General features: G+C 41.5%; 1 protein-coding gene across 8 annotated transcripts in view; it reads right to left on the bottom strand.

Moving 5' to 3' along the window:
* The window catches only part of SEMA5B (semaphorin 5B), a 268733-nt gene that overhangs the window by 195390 nt on the left and 60683 nt on the right, over positions 1–12660 (bottom strand). The window lies entirely within an intron of this gene.

Genomic DNA, 12660 nt, shown 5'->3' with positions numbered 1-12660 from the left:
CATGCTTGGTCTGAGGACTGAGTCTGATATAGTCATCATTTCTGAAGGCCCTACTTTTCATCCATCACTGACCAGGACATAGAATCCTTATTCAGAGTAAACATGACCCAGTTTAATTTTTCAAAGACCATTTGTTTTTACTTTCTGGTATACACAAGTGAGTAAATATTACTTGGTAGATTAGAATTTCATGAAGCCCAACTAAAATGAGGGCTCCAGATCACTACATGCAGCATAAACATATGGTCAAAACTTTGTAATCGTCCCCAAGACTGCAGAGGCATCCTGTGAGGCAGCCAGGAAAGGAACTGAAATCAATTTTCTGAGTCTTGTGTAGTGTCTTAAACATAAGCCATCTTTCCTCCATATCTCTGTTCTCAGAAAACACTTATTATCCAAGTTTCTGCCTAGCTAGTAAATATCAAAAGCTAGCAGTTTTCCGTCTCCAGTATCAAGTCAGTCACAATTTTAATTGCAATGCTTTCCTAAGCCATCATCTCTTCTCATAGTAATTTTTGCTGAAAATGTACCTCTCACCATTGCATGGGCTCCATTCTAATCAAACTACACTGTTCTCTTCACGTTTGGCACTGCATTTAAAAATCAAAGTGCTAAATCCCTCTGTGAACTACTCAGATGCAGCACTTATATATACCTATCAAATGCAGAGAGAAGTCAAACTCTGACCCTAAATAAGTTGATATATGAAAACATGGCAGTGCTTCTTTGGCTAGAGGAAAAGAGATTACTTATACAGCCCTTACTTAATTCTTTGTGGCTGTATTACAAAACAAGCAATTATAAATCTCCTCAGATTGTTCTAAACAGTACAAGTAAACTTATAAAAATGAGATACACATGCCAGCACTGTTAGAGCACCACTTCAGGTCAGTGCAGTCCCACAGTAATTACAAGTGCTAAGAATAAAGTGAAGACCAGGCTCAGAGCAGAACTCATCCTTTTTCACCGTGTCAAACCCCCACTGCACATGGATAAACAAAATAAATTTCAAAGAAAACCCAAGAAAGAGTGAATGAAACTGCAGAGAAGTAATGAAATCCCTGAGCCTGCCCTTATATGCAAAGTTAATGACGACTTTATTAGTGAGATGAAGAGGAATGGCATAAAGGATGGAGAATCTGCCAGACACTGAGAAGTTGAGATAAAATGAAGAGAAACAGTTATAAAGAAAGACTTCTTTTGCCTTGGTGATGCACTACTTTGTTCACCTTCAGACCCAGAGCAGAGACAGGATTTAGTCTATGGTATCTAACCAAAAAAATGTGACTGACACCTATTTAAAAGAGGGAAGATATTGGAAATACGTCCTTAGTTTAACAACACAGGAGCATTTTCTCATCCCACAAAGCATCTCCCATTTTACACAGGGATAAAGATGAGACCTTCTAGGGGAAGACCACCTGGTATCTGCACCCTAAGGAACAACTCAGTGCCCCAGTATAAAAGACTAAATTAGTTTCACAGCTGAGCACAGTATGTGCTACACATTAGTTGGAGAACACTGGTCCACACCAGTAAAGATGGACTCCTGCAAGTGTTTATGTGTTTCCACTGGGGAAAGAAACTTGACCAGAAACCAGGTTTCCATCTGAAACCTTCCGGTAGATGCAAACTGCTAATTTTCCATTCTCCAATGAAAATCTCAAAGCTCAAAGAAAGATTTCTATAAAGCAATGTTTTTACAGGAATAAATTAATTTTCCAACGAGCTCTCCAACATACACATCCATAGTAGCATGTAACAACCAGTGCTAGTATTTAGGCTGACCTATTTTCCTCACTAAAAGCAACACTGCCCTACTTCTCTTTGGTACACCACCCATTTTCATGTCAGATAATTATGGAATAAAATCTACTGTCTTCTCCACTTCCATTGCTGCTGACAGAGACCAATGCCTAAAGACTTTTCTTTTCCAGTGTACAGTTAGCAACCTCTGCCCATCAGATTATTCCATTAACTTTCCAAATGACATGAGATCACAGTTTTACATTCATTTCCTGATGATTATCAAGGCCCTGGAAAAATTGCATTAAATTTTGAGCAGCTCAAATCCTTATGAGAATTCTTTTACTTAAACACAGTAATCATCAGCTGCTTTGGACAATATGAGCCATTTCCATGCACCCAGTGCTACCATTTAATTTTCAGACATAGCAAAACCCAGCAATTATTAACTGGGATCCCTATGAGACCTCATTAATTAGGTACTTTGTTTCTGTCAATATATTTAAAATAAAGCAACAACTATCAACTGTGTATCTGTGCCATAAATAGATAAACAGTTTTGTTATTAATTTGTCTTCATCATACTGACGTAAATCTGAATATTGAATCACTGACGTAAATATCAGTATCAGTTCTTGCAGTGTTCACTAATGCCAGTAAATCTGCACTAGAAATACATTTGGTCCATTTTTACTTAGATGGAAGGTTCAGGCAGTACGCATTTGTTGTTTTTTCATAAAGCCTTCCTGGCAACACAGATACAAGGCTGTTTTCATACATGCTCCTAAATAGTGTTGTAAGCAAGCAGGAGACTAAGAGCCCACTTGGAGCACCAAGCCCTGTAGGTGGTGAATTAAGATGAACTGTGGCATTACTAACAGCCACTGGGTCAGCTCTGCTTCAAGGAAACAGTAAGAATGACATACAGGAGTAAGATTTTCAACGGGTACCTCTGGGGTGCCCAGTTGCCTCCGCAACACAGTGAAGAGTAAAGCACCCTGGTCTCCCTCAACCCCTGGAAAACTCCCCCCCAGCCTTCCCATAACACAGTTCTGACCAGACACAGAAGTTGTGAGGCTATAAATCTCCATGTGGCCTCACATAAATCTCACCTCAGACAACCACAGCACACTCAACTTTTTGCTTCGTATTGCGAAGCCACAAAAAATCCAATTTCTTTCACATTAGAGAAGCAAGGATTCTCAACATGTACCATTGCTACCATAGTGCCTTTATTAAAATACGGACTATTAATGCAACTAATGGTCATGATGGACAAGGCTGACAGAACACCACTGGACCTCCCAGCTGAACCCACTGTATAAGGCAGCGAAAATTGCACTCCACAGTCGCTGATTTCAGAAAACAGAATATTTCTACCTAGTTTGTCATAACTACCTCATTAAGCAAACAATTTCCCTTTCTGCCTGCCCTCAACCATCTAAAAGTTTAGCCTCATTTCCAATTTGAATTTGCCCTTTATTAAATTGAATTCATTGTTCTTTGTGTTACTACTTGTGCTATGTGTCATTTCCTTTTCCTGATATTAAATGACCCTTAAGATGATCATCCTGCCATTAAGCATTTCTCTAGATGAAACTGGTTAAATTCATTCCTACTCCCGTATCTCCTTTAATGTTTCAGTCTTCCTTTGGAGTGTGATTTCTGAAGCTAAGAGCATGATCTTGGTGCATGATGCTACAGGTGTGATCTTAGCAACAGCATAATAAGGCATTTGTAAATTCTCTTATCCCAAGAAGGTTGTTTTTCAACCTTCACTAAAATAAGAGGTGTTTTGTTAACTTCCATCAACAAATCCTTCTTTCCTTGACTGCTTTCATTTTGCATCACTCATACTCAGGATACATTTGCTGGCTCAGATCAGACTCTTCCCTTGTGGCACCGCAAACATCTACACATGGAATTAAAAACCCATGGAGTCTCATTGCTGCACTGAGCCCTGTAAGGGTTGGCAATCAGGTTCACAGAGATGCGAGAGGCATTGGATCATGCTGCCAAACGGGAATGAAGTTAAGAACTGTTATGTTTGCCTAAATCTTGAGCTTTGGTGTACAGGATTTATTGCGGAGTCAGGCTCCATCCAACACCAGAAAGGCAATGCAGTTGTCAGTTTCAATTGAATTGCCTCTCCATTTATACATTTTTTTAACTCAGCTGCCTTTCATATGCGTTCTACCTTCTCACTGTTCGCGCGCAATCTGATACAGTCATTTCCTCAGTTGTGATCCTTTACTGTATGTCTTTCTCTGGATCTGGACCAAACCCCTTCTTTTGTTACAGAAAACTGCTGGGTAACGATCCATTTTTCAATGCATATGTGTGCACAAGAGCAGCAGATGCTGAGGGAGTAGATTTTGAAATGAATCAAGGAAGTAAACGAATGTGGGAACCGGAGCCCAAAAGCCATTTTGGAAAGACATTTTTGAGCTACCTTAATAGGCTCAGCCTGCCATATTTCAAAACAGCATCGATGGACAGAACTAATAAAACTTGTCTGATCAGTTTAAGCACAGGCATCCCTCACAGTTGCTTTCTGCATGTGTGCACATGCACTCACACAATCACACATGCTTCTTCACTCGTAGGATCAAATCTCTGAAATTTCTTCCATGATTAACATACAAATAACTTATAACCCAACCAGACACTTTGTTACAGTATCTACATTCTTCCCTCCAAAGGTGTTCGCCTCTAAGGCTTTTGTTTTTAACAAATATGGATATGGACATAGATATAATCTGAGTGTGTATTTATATATTTAGATAGATAGATGTACGTACATGGGCACTTACGTGTTTGTAATTTTGGCCTCATATGCCCCCAATGAGCAAAACACTTGGAAATTATTCTTCCAGTGGGGTTGTGGCAGCATGGTGAAAATCTCTCTGCTCTTAATTAGTCAAAGGCTCTTAAACTCATGGAGTTATAAACTGCCAGAAGTAGAAATTTACTGAATGTAAGAAATGTGCTTTAGATAAACAGCAGGGAATAAAGTACAAGATGGCCCAGTGTTACTTGGCTTGACGAAGTTTTACTTTCCCCAGATCAGCAGCAGAGCTTTTGGTGTTCCTCCTTTATTTTTAACGAAACTTTACCACAGAATCTCCCCTGTACCATGACCTGGGATTCATAAAAACAATGCAACAGCCTATATATTTTTCTGATTATATTTTCCAGAGCCAATTTCACACAGGCTGTTTATAAGTCACTCACCAGAAAGCAGAAAAGAAGAAAAGAACGTTTTCCATCTCTTTACTAAAAAGCAAAACCCCTCAAACCAAACAAAATTGTACACAGCTGTGTGACACCAGCAGTGACTTTTATGATACCATATACCCTGCTGAACGGTGTTTCACTCAGCTGATGTAGGCTTACTGGAAGGTTAATAAAGAGGCATGATCTTTGGCTAATAAAGGCCAAGTCCGTTATAAAGAAGATAGATTTCAATTTGCAGGGAGAAACAGTGGAGGAAAAAAAGACAGGAAGGAGAAATTTCTGCTGAGGGCACTGTTGGCACGCCATGATTTGCAGTGCAGGGACAAGGGGCCTTTCATGGGGTTTCACTATGACAGTACTTGGGGCAAGCAGAGCCAGGACTTGCTCCAAAGCCCCCCCAAAAGGGGCCTTCCCCAGAGCCACATGGCAAACCCAGAGTTTCTTTCTCAGCTTGAGGATCAAATAACCCAATGTTCCAGCTCTCATCTGCTTCTATATTTGATGCTACTTATCACTTTGATGGACTGTGTTACATATAAAACATCAGGAAGGAGTTACCAGCATGGGGGGCTTTTTTTCCTCTAGGATGCAAAAGAAGGAAGGTCTCAGATGCAAAACACTTCTGAAACATACATGGAAGTGTGAGCTGCATCATCCCTGAGAGACAGGGCTGGGCCACCCCCAGGCACCAAAGAGCCTACAGAGAGAAGAGGAATCCTCACCTGCTCTTTCTCCCACTGCTGAGAAAGTGAGAAACAGAGGTGATTTTTACTGAAGCAAGCCTTCCTTTCACATGTGCACCCACTTCTGAAGAGCCTGTCAGTATTCTTCCAGCCTCCTAAGAAAGCATTTCCAGCGCACCCTGTCCCAAGACCCTCTGTTTCCCCCACACACACTCAAATCCCATCAAGGTAAACAAGTGATAAGACTTCAGGATTAGGTCTACTGACCTCAGAAGGAATTTTGCTCAAACAAGAATTAAGCCTGGAAGGATTTTGTCCTTACTGAGAGGCTTCTAAAGGTTTCCCACATAAGAGTTTCAGGAAAATGACTTGTGGAATTTACATCCCGCTTTGCTCCCTCAGACACTTTGGCAGCTTATCCTGGAGGGCACTGGAGTTGGCACCCAGACAAGCCGTCAGCTCACAGCCTAACAAATTATTGATTCTCTCCTCACTTTGAAACAAGGCAGCAACAAACTCCTAAATGCACTGCATCCTTCGATATCTCCCTTTGGAGAAATACCCATCTGTAACACGGGCAGCAAGGGGGCATTTCCATCTCTTGGGCCATCTCAGGTGGATGAAGCACTGCGCTTATGTATTTTGTTCTCTGTGACCACATGAGATTTTTGCACCGAGCGACTTTCAAATCCACGCTCAGACACAGCGAGATGTATGTACAAGTGTTTGAGTGCACATATAAAAAATGGATGGAATTTGGAATGCAGAAGGTGTCCAACAGAAAATGGGGTTAAGGGCTTGTTTTCCCCAGTATTACATTATTCAGAGGCAAACAGGTTTCCATGCATCATGCACTTAATGAGCTCCAGATTGAGGACACAGAAAGATCTTGACATTGGCTTGAAGAAACAAAATGTTCAAAATGTTCTCAACAAATTAAAGCGCTTCATCATAAATGGCACATCACCATGAGTATCAGTTTTGTGAAATTCCTGTTATTCTTCTGCAACTCACAGCAATGTGCCCCATGCTTTCTTGTTTTCCTCCTGCCCTCTTCACTGCCACTCACTAGGGATGTAGATTCTCCCTTGATCCACTGCTGTGCAAGGGCTAAGTCTTCTTGCTGCTTCTGGTATCCCAACTCTGCAGCCCCCAAATGCCAAAATCAACATGCAGCTGTCAAAAAATGCTGCTAACTCATCAGTAGACCATGTCAAGAGTGGCCTGAAGAGTAACATCTACTTCTACCTCTCTGAATGTAGTCATGGGAGCAGCTTTCCCTCATGCCAAGGGCTAGAAATGAGGCCATTTGAGAGAGTCCATCACAGAATGCCTCACTGGGGTACACAGAACAGACTGGGAACTGGACCCAACAGCTGCACCTCACAGTTGTTGGATACATCTCGTATGCAATGCTTCCCATTGCCTTGCACCAGCTCACATTAGGACTAGAAGGGGTCCCTTGGAAAAATTCTACCTGCTCCCAACTTAGAATACAGATAAGTCCAGCAGCTCTTCTATTCTGCATCAAAATGCTTCCCCCGCACCTGAAATCAATACCGTCTTCATGCAAATTTTTACTACATGTGCTGCATGGATTCTAAACATTCATTCAGTCAACACACCTAAATAGCTCAGAAAATGATATTATGCCTTTATCAGGTCAATCATCTACAATTTTTTATCTCCCTAAACACATATTTATAAACAGCACTACAAACATTGTTAAGGCTGTTGTGTGAAACTCTTATACCATTTCTAAGTGTATTTTTTTGCAAATGCTAATTTTATAAGAAACATTAAACAGCAAAAAATTACTTTTTGCTCCAGCCACTTCTTTTCTGAGTAAGATTGATGCAACTGAGGTTTCAAATGTGCAAAATATTCTGTACCACAAATAGTTTTCATTGTCCCTGTGAATTGCAGTATGTCCCAATTTCAAGAGTCTGCTTTACTTTAGATAACGTTGCCAAGTTACTAAAAAAAAACCCTCAGCAATGGACTGTTTGCATCCCAGGGTCATAATAAGGTATCCTGGTGACACTGAAACATCAAGATGTAAACAATAAAGAGACAAAGGATGTTGATCCAAGTGGCCAAGTCTAAAAAACCGCAATTCCAAAGCAAAGTGGTATTTAGACCATTGGATACATTACTGGTATAGGTGACTGCAGAAACAGGTGCCAATTTTAGCATTTCTCAGATGAATTTGCAAACTGAGTTCATATGTTGGGCTCACAGCAGAACAGAGACTTCAACAGATGCAGATTTCTATACTCTGAAGAGGCAGGAATAATCACTCCTTGCCCCAAGGCAGAGAAACAAGAGAACATTTGTTTTCAATATTTAAATTGACTAATGCTGCAGGATATCTTATCATTAATACAAACATACCTAATAACAGGTAGAGGACAGCACTGAGACAGACATCCATCCTGCTGGATGGGTTTTCAGCCTTAAAATACACTGGATAGAAATCAAATATGAGCCACCATTAGCTGAAGTAACACTTTTTCAGTGATGGACTGATAGCAAGACAAGGCGGATCGCGTGTATCTTTTATTGGACTAATATATAAACTGTAACGCATGAACCTTCAGGCCAAAGAAGCCTTCAGGCGGCTGGCAGCAGAAAGAACATTTCTGGCCCAAAAGCATCTCACTGTGTCGAGCCAACACAAAGCCTCCACCTCTGTCCATTTTATCTCAAGCAGCTGAAAATATTTTTTGCAGCCAGTTTGTGACAGTCACAATGACAACCTGCACAAACACAGCAGGCTCAACAGAAAAGTCCTCACTGCTTAAGTGCTCTGTTTGCTTTTTGCACTGTCTCTGTCCATCCAGGTTATTTATAGAGCAGTCACCAGGACACTCGCAGCCCAATTGTGGTGACTTGGCAAGTTTTGCAAGAAGTACAGTCCCGAAGTGAGCAATTCTCTGTGAAAATACACAAACACTTTCACCTGTCACTAGTACTTGGGTGTCCCTGTAACTGACCATTGCAAATCTCTTGAGATTACAGTGCAACTTAGGGAAGGAAAAATACTGCTGTCAATGTGTTTCTCAGAGATGAGGGGATTTGGCCAGGAGTGAGATCCATGAATCTTTTGATAATGTTTCCATACAAACATAAAGGTCATTTAGCAGTGACTTGAACAAGGTGTTTCCAAACTACAAACCTGAAGGGGTGTTGGCTGAACTCTTGAAATTAGGGATTGCAATAACTCAGACCCTGCACAGACAATCACAGAACCCAAAAAGAAAAGCAACTTTATTGCTGTTCACATAATATCATGAAACAGTGAAGACCTGAGAGTTTAAGCAATCTGGCCATCAGGATCAGAAACTTAACTGTGATCTCTTGCATTTGCGAAGCACCTTCTGCAGCAGACCATGGGCTGGATTTTTTCAGTCTCTAGGAAGTACATGAGTACCAAAAAAGGGTTTTCAGCAGCAGTAAGGCTGAAGTGGTCTGAAAATCTTTGGAAGTTTTTTTTCTTGAGCCAAAACAATTTGGGAAACCATATCAGTTCTGCTAAAATTGTGTCTAAAGGCAAAAAAGGAAGAAAACTGGAAAAGTTCTGAAAGGGAGAAACTCAGACATGGAAAAACCTTGAGAAGCATTAAATATTCTGAAATAAGGTTTTGTTTCAGTGTGTTCTGTATTATGCATCTGAAGATAAGCATTTCTTAAAACAAAGCATTTCTGTGAACCCCATACAAAGCTCCCCTCATGCCCCCCTCAGAATTCCTTTCCAGTTTTGAAGTTTTCTGTGTTTGATCCTATTCAAAATAAGTGCAAATATTAAAATTCTACATAAAACACAGCTTTTGTCCATACCACAACTTACACCTAGAACTTTATTCTTCTTTATGGGGACAACATACCTGAGCAGTTCACAAAAACTGTGAACTGTTCTGTGCTTCTTGGTATTGTTAGGCATCTAAATATTTTTTAAAATGTAAACTCAGCTGGTTAGGAAGAAATGAAGCCAGGTAGCCCTAAAGCATACACCAAACTGCATTTCCAGACAAGTCAGTTAGAAGCATAAGGCTATGAATAATCTGATCCCAACTCTTGCAACAAAAAAGAAAAATAATGAAGGCAGAAGGGAGAGGGGAGGAATTCAAACAAGCAGAGTACCTACGGTAACGACAGTGCCGGAGCACCACTGTAGTGGAGCCAGGCTGTGGCTTTCTTTCCCCAGAGGAACCTTTAGGTTTATGACAAATCAGGGATGATGCTCAACAGCTATTTGATGAGCTCTGCAACAGCTGTTGAGGTCTGCGTGCCACTGCAACACAGCTGGAAATGCACAGTGCCACAGCATTAACTGGATAATAACTCAGGGCTTGCCAAGCACTGAGTATCACTAACTTTTTCTGATGAGTTATTTGTGTCCATAATCAGCTGTGAAACTGTTTAGAGAAGATGTTCTCTGAAAAGGAGAATTTATCTGCAAAGGAAGCCTCTGTTGCTAATAAAGTTGTCTGGCCTCAAAGCCTCAAGGAACCAGACTCAAAACCATGTTGCAGGTCTTAAGGCAATTAAATGTTTTCCCAGTGGTGGAAATTTAAGGAGTTTTTAAAGAAAGGGAAAAGTGGCAAATAAATGAATTAGTGGACCTTTGTCTGTGGAAAGGAAGATGTGCTGGAGAAGCAGAAGAACTACCCTGTGCCCATCAGAGTATGATCAGAGATGAAAAATTGTACATTACTGGAGAGCCATTTTTGACTTGGAAAAAAATCCTAATAGTGCAATCACTTACATCTTGATTGTAAGACATCATCTGCTCTGATAAAGGCTGGCACCAGCTTTCCCAGTGAGCAGAACCCAGGGAACAAATTGCGGCACAGGCAGTTCCAGTTCCCTCAGTTCTGCCAGAGAAAAGCTGTATCCACTTCACTGAGAAAGAAGTACTAAGCATCAGGCTGTGTGCAGCCACCCTACAGGGAAAACAAGGGACAGAACCAAGCTTGTTGCTTCCCCTCACTCTGTCATGGTGAAATGAGTCAGCGTAGGAGGCAATATTGCAGACGACGCAGTGGGGGACTAGACTCTACTCCCCCTTTCACAGGGACAGGTCAGGCCAACCTAGCTCCTCTAGTCTGGTTTTTTTGTGCATTGTACAAGAAAATCCCTGGCACAGCTCTCTGCCAAACGATCTCTTCTTTCACTGAGTGATTGCTCTGGCCAGTTATGGGAGCGTCTCTCAGCTGGTGGTGGAACAGCACTGCAGTTGTCGTCACCATTTCTGGACTGGGATGATCTGCAGCAGCTGTGTCCTTGGTGAGCCCATGAATCACTGCTCACAAACAGGCGACAAGGGCGGGTATGGCAGGTGAGGATGATCTGCAGAAGGAAGGCAGGGGGCACATTCCTTTCTTTACCTAAATACATGAAAGATCAGCCCTCAGTCCAGACCTAGACATTCACATGCTGCCACATTAACCAGTCTTTTCCTGTCCCACACAGGCCAAAGGAATCTTCCTTAAAGAATGTAAATTAAACAACAATCATTGCCTTCTCCTTCATTATACTAATGCCTAGAGCATGAAAAGGGTGGGGTAGGGGGGGACCCAACTGGAATCTTCCTCTGATTTACATCGAATGCCATCTGTATTCTTCACTGGCTGCCTTAGGGAGAGGAAATCCACAGAATGAATATGGGGGGTCTTTATCATCACCAAAGGAACAGAAGTGCAAAAAAAGAGCAGATGGGAGAGGATGAAAAGAGGAAAGAAAGTATTTCAGAGAAGTGAGTTTGTAGTTGTTTCTTCACCACTTCACATGTTCACACTGAACACGTATGTTGAGGAAGGGGAGGAGGCTTCTACAGACAACAGCAAAGGCTGTGGTACTCTTCCAGAAGTTTCTACTACTCCAAAGCTGAGTCCTAGGTACTGCTCTGTAACAGCCTTTTAGGCATGACAAGGTGAGGCTGTCCTTGTAGCAGCACTGGTTTTGCTAACACTAGAGGAAAAGGAGTAATTTTAAAGGACCTCAGCATGTTTGACATGCCTAGTCTTTTACTGAGAGTAGGGACAGAGCCCACACAGAACACAAAAGCAAAGCACCTGCTCCAGACTCCTGCTCATGTAGCTGTGTCAGTGAACAACTGCAAGGAGCTTGTTGGTGCAGAAGCCCCCCAGCAGGACCTACAATGCTGAGAAGAGCTGTATTCCCCATAGTCCATGGACAACCTGACAATGACTGCACAGAGAACAAGCTCCTCTTACTCTCCTCACGTGACAACCCAATGTGTCACACAGAGAAGGTGGCAAACAAGAACAAAACAACACCCAGCCTGGTTGGACTGTCTCCCCAAGCAGTCTCAGTGGTAATCAGGCCTTTTATCCCTTGCACATGATGACTGATCAGGAGAAATCATAATTTTCAATGCTCGATTTTATCTCAAATCTTGCCCCAGCCGGTCATTCCTTTAAAGCACTAGTTTCTATAGTTACACAAAAATCAGTACTGTTTCTGGTTCCTAAGGAACTCATGGACCAGCTTTAAACCAGACCAGAGAAGAGTGGAGGTTTCCAGGATAAGTAAGTTCTTACAAACTTCGTGAACACAAGCTCTGGAGAGGACATAGATACAACAGCTCCAGGAAAGGCTGAAACGTGAACTGAGGCTGCGGGTAGACACAGGTCTGTCTAGGCTACAGAAAGCAAAATTAAAAAAAAAAAAAAGGGCGGCAAATCAGCCAAAATAATTACAAAGAAATTCCCTTTCCCTAACATAAGGTTTAAAAGCCATTTGTTTCTAAGGATCATTAAATTAATAATCATGAAAAACAATGATTTTCCCAAAAGTTATTTTACTTCCCATCATTAATTCAGCTTTTTTGAACTGCTGAAAAGATGTGGATAGGAATGGCAAACTGCACATGTTCTACATGTGCCACATCAAGATGATGCTATTGTAAGGCACTATAGCACCCTCTGTCCCCTCACTAAATCTGCCCTGGGGACAAATCCATCCCATA

The sequence above is a fragment of the Manacus candei genome, unplaced genomic scaffold, assembly GCF_025592945.1.
Source record: "Manacus candei isolate 608988 ecotype Guabito, Panama unplaced genomic scaffold, ASM2559294v1 h1tg000023l, whole genome shotgun sequence".
NCBI classification, from domain to species: domain Eukaryota; kingdom Metazoa; phylum Chordata; class Aves; order Passeriformes; family Pipridae; genus Manacus; species Manacus candei.
The sequence above is the reverse complement of the archived record's forward strand: the minus strand, read 5'-3'. Positions and strand labels throughout refer to the sequence as shown.